Below are 4925 nucleotides of genomic sequence, written 5' to 3'. Positions count from 1 at the left end.
TCAAATCTGGGCATATTCCAGCCACTGAAGGGTAGAGGGAAGAAGCAGCGTGCAGTGTCTTTCAAACAAGTGAGAAAGAAGTTGCTCATAGTCACATGGCTACACCCAGCTGCAAGAGAGTCTGGCTGAAATGTTTCTGGCTTCATCTCCAGTCTCTCATTGTTCCATGTGCCAGGGGAAATGGGGGTATGGATGAAGTAGAACCCATGACTGGGTACCTGGAAGAAATTCTAGAGGGAGAGCAGGCTTTGGCAGGGAGATGGAGTTTGTATGACTTGAGTTTCTAATGCCTGCATCGGGTCAGGGCTAGAGCTGTAAATTTGTGAATTGTATACAGAGAAGAGAAAGCTGAAACCTAGGGTGTGAGTGATATGTACCCAAGGAGAAAAAAACAGAAGAAAAAAGCTGGAGTAAGGGTGGAGGCTGAGGATGAGGGAGGCTTATGAAGAATAGTCATTCTGCCAGTTGTATTTTCCAATCATTTGGTGCCACCAATATATCCCATCCCATATATTCTTCTCACACTATGGAGCTGGCGCTCCTTCCTTGAGAGATGGGGTCTATGTTCTGTTTCCATGAATCTGGCCAGGGTTGGAGTGGAAGTGATGCTATGGAACTTCCAAATCTTAACTGTAACTGGTGATACAGCTTCCTCTGGAAATGCACACCCCTGGGACCCAGTCACCATGCTGTGAGGAAGCCATGCAGCCACAGGACAGGCCATGTGGGAGTGTTCTGGCCAACAGCCCCAGTTGAAGCCCCAGACAACAGCAGTGTCAACTGCCAGCCACTTGTGTGAACAAGGCTCAGACAACTCCCGGCCCAGCCTTTGGGCTGCCCCAGCTGACCAAGATGCAGAGGAGCAAGATGAGCCCTCCCTACTAAGCCTCACCCAAATTGCTAATTTTTCAACAAAATAAAAGTTGGGCGTGTTTTTAAGCCCCTTGATTTGAGACTCTTTTTCGTTTAGCAGTAGATAACTGAGACAGGCTCTCTTCCCATCCCAAGAGAATGCTCCCAGCCATACAGAAGAGGGTGACCTGGGTGACCTCTTTGTATGTCTCCTGCTTGGCCCTTCTCCAGCTGTAGCCCATCCCACTATCCATTTTCCTAGTTCTCAGCTCGCTGCCTTGGTGGGCCTCTGGGTCCCCACAATGGCCACCTCCCTAGGTTCTGTCCTTGGAGTGGCTGCACAGGAAACCCCCTCAAAAGGACATCCCTCATCCTGAGAGGGGTGGTCTGGTGGTAGAGAAGTGGGAGGACAGCATGAGGTCCCAGCACCAAGGACAGAAAGGTCTCCGAGTTCCTTTTGAGTATCTGTGTGAGGAACAACATCAGAATTGGAGAGGCAGAGGGATGAAGGTCAGCGAGGAAGATTCTGAGACCAGTGGGCAGGCCCAGGGGGCTGAGGCTGGGGAGGTGGCCACAGGCACCATGTCCTGTGGGGACAAGAGACCTCAGAGGAAAACTGGCTCAAGAGGGAATGTGGCCCCAGTACAGGGTCTCACGGTTCCTCAAACTCTGAGCATGCCCCCAGCCAGGTGGGGACTTTGGGGAGGTGCGCAGGGCTGCATGGTCAGAGCATCATTTGGGTGCTGGACTGCAGGGCTGTGTCCTTTCTAGGGGCCTAGCTGGGTAGCTACCTGGCCCGGGGCTAGGAATGAGGATGTGGCAGGGGAGGTGTGTCTTTGTGGCACTTGCCTTGATGTAAGAGTGCTACTCGGCCTATGTCTGAGTGTGGCATGGGGCCATCTGTGGGGGCCTGGCTGTGATGGGGGATACACCTACCTTTGGACAAGCCCAAGTGACACTCTATGTGTGTATGAGTGTATGCTTGTGCCTGTGTGGGTCCATATGGGAGAGTGTGTATGAGTGTGTGTGTCCATGTTTGTGAATTTGTATGTGATCATACATGTGAGTTCGTGGGTTTATGTGTGTTGTGTGAGTCTGTGTGTGCATGTGTGAGATTATCTGTGTGAGTGTGTGTGTGTCTGTGTGTGTGTCTGCACCATCACCAGGAGGGCGGGAGAAAGGGGGACTAGAATCCAGGGCCCTCAGTGTTCTCAGACAGGAGCACCCACCATGTAGAGCAGACCACATCCCTGCCCCACATCTCCCAGCACCTGAGCAGAGGCCTGCCTTGGGAGCCAGCCCCACAGGGCTTCCAGTCCCCACAGGAACCAGAGTGGTCCTGAACTTCCATCACAGCTCCAGAGCACCTCCTCCTAGAGGCTATGGAGTTTCCTAATCTCCTCTGAAGAATGGGCTGTCAACTACACCCTGAGACTTCAGCACAAGGACTAGTGCCTGCCAGGGCAAGGGTCTGGCCATTGATCAAATAGCTGGCATGCTGATTGACCAATAGATCAATTAAACAGCCAACTGATTGCCAGACCAATGACTGATGGACAGGCCTGCAGCTCCCCAGGCTGAGGACAGGGTTTGTACCTGGTGTCTCTTTATCCCCACTGACTTAGCACAGGGCTGCCTCATTCATGTTCAGTGAATGGCTGATCAATGAACAGATAGCAAATAAAATGGCTGAGTGAGAGGTATCTGAGCACCTGGCCAAGGGCCCACGCATGTGACTGGTTAGTTGACTTCACAAGTGAAGAGCTGATTGAGTGACTAAGTGATCAGAAGACTGAGCAGCTGAGTCACAAAGAGACTCTGAGATTGCCTGGTAAGAGTATGACTGGGAGGCCCACAGAGCTCAGGAAATGCTGGGATATGAGGAGCAGAGACAGCGCCATCAATACATGGGATGACCTCTGCCCTGGGAGACCCTGGAGGTCCTATAATTCCAGAAAAGAAAGCAGAAGTGGGGGCAGCTTGAGCAGGAGAAGCTGGAGTCTTAGAAGAGAATTGGACCTGTGGAAGACACCAGGAGGAATGGGGGCTGAGGAGCACCCTAGAATAGAGCTTGCCCCAGCCCTAGATGGGTAGGTGCTCTGTCAAGAGGCTGCAAGGTATGTGCTGGGAATGGGAAAGAATTCATTCAAGAAAAATCACGAAGAATCATGTGTAAAAGCCCCACCTTCCCCCAGGTTACATGACGAGGACCATGGACCCCTGGAATTTCCAACCCTGTCCTGACATCAAGAGCAAGTCAAGAGCTGCAGCCACAGCTGAACCTTCAACCAGAGAATCCAGAACAGTGTGTTAGGAAGCCTAGGGGAAGAAAAGCAGATATCAGCAAGAAGGATGCAGGCTGGCCAGTGCTGGCCCTGTATTGCCCTGGAAGAGAGCGCTCCAGTCCAGCTTAGTTCCTCCTCATGCAACACTAGAACACGGGGTCAGAGGAGGAAATAAGCTGGACCGGTGGCACCAGCTCCCAGAGAAAGAGGAATCTCCATAGGCAGTTCTTACCAAGAGGATATCCGATCCATTCTCCAACACCCACTACTGAATTCCACAAGGATTTGGGGGTCTTCCTAAAGGGTTGACCCATGAGATTCTGAGACAGCAGCCGGATGATATACAGCTTTTGCAGCAGCACATTTTGAGAGCTTTCTAGAGAAAACCACCTTTGATCCAGCAGAATGGGGGACTCAGGGAGAACACCGCTTCTACAACAATCATGCATTGGAGGATCAAGAACCACCTGATAAATATGATCCTAAACAAGAAAAGTCTCCAATAGCTAGGGAGGAGGAAGAGACACCAGTCACCATCTTAGACTCTTCTGAGGAAGATAAGGAAAGAGAAGAGGTTGCTGCTATCAAAATACAAGCTACTTTCCATGGACACATAGCCCGAGAGGAGGTAAAGAGAATGGAAATAGTCTCCAACATGAAGACATAGAGGAAAACAAGTGAGGACGCTGGTTTTACCTCAAGAAAACATGAAAAATAATCCAGATCCATCAGCCTTGCTGTTGTTGTCATTTTCTCCTTATTAAGGAAGATCTGATGTTATGAAATAACATTTGTTACTGTTGTGAAAATCTGTCATGAGCATTTGTTTAATAAACATACCACTGAAACATGAAAAAAAAATGTATTACTTCCTCACACTTCAAGGGAGTCTTTGCATACCACCATTTTGGCTCATGGCCAAACTGAGTTATGAGCTTGTTTATTAGAATTAGGTTCTATAGTCTGGGCACGGTGGCTCATGCCTGTAATCCCAGCACTTGGGGAGGCCAAGGCAAGTGGATCACTTGAGGCCAGGAGTTCGAGACTCGCCTGGCCAACATGGTAAATGTTGGCCTGTCTCTACCAAAACAATACAAAAATTAGTCAAGCGTGGCAGCTCATGCCTGTAGTCTCAGCTACTTGGGAGGTTGAGATGGGAGAATCACTTGTACCCAAGAAGCAGAGGTTGCAGTGAGCTGAGATCGCACCACTGCACTCCAGCCTGAGCCACCAAGTGAGACCCTGTCTCAAAAAAAAAAAAAAAAAAAAGAAATAGAATTAGGTTCTGTGGCAAGTGACAGAAAATGAAAATGATTCTCGTTTTCTATTTGTTCCCCCACCGTACACACATTCATACACACAGTTGAAACCTGGAGGCAGACAGCCCAGGATTGGCATAGCAAATCCATAAAGTTATCAGAGACTCAAAGTTCTTCTATTTCGTTGCTCCGCTATCCTCTTCACATGGTCCATAGTGGCTGCATAAGTACCAGCTATCACATCTGCCTCTCAGCCAACAGGAAGAAGAAGACAAAAGTGTATCCCTTCCCTTTAAGAACACATCCCAGGCCACACACAGTGGTTCATACCTGCAAGACCAGAACTTTGGAAGGCTGGGCAACATAGTGAGATCTCATCTCTACAAAAATTACGAAAAAAAATTAGCTAGACATGGTGGTATGTGCCTGTATTCCTGGCTACTAGAGAGGTTGAGGGAGAGGATTGCTTCATCCTGGGAGGTTGAGGCTGCAGTGAGCTGCGATGGTGGCACTGTACTTCAGCCTAGGC

At 49.6% G+C, this 4925-nt stretch overlaps 1 pseudogene; it reads left to right on the top strand.

Annotated features, from left to right (window-relative positions):
- The first annotated feature begins 3052 nt into the window (after positions 1-3052).
- Positions 3053-3951, top strand: LOC108318149 (annotated as a pseudogene).
- The last annotated feature ends 974 nt before the right edge of the window (positions 3952-4925 follow it).

The sequence above is a fragment of the Cebus imitator genome, unplaced genomic scaffold (assembly GCF_001604975.1).
Source record: "Cebus imitator isolate Cc_AM_T3 unplaced genomic scaffold, Cebus_imitator-1.0 Scaffold11, whole genome shotgun sequence".
Classification (NCBI taxonomy): domain Eukaryota; kingdom Metazoa; phylum Chordata; class Mammalia; order Primates; family Cebidae; genus Cebus; species Cebus imitator.
This window is presented reverse-complemented; position numbering and strand designations above follow the sequence as displayed.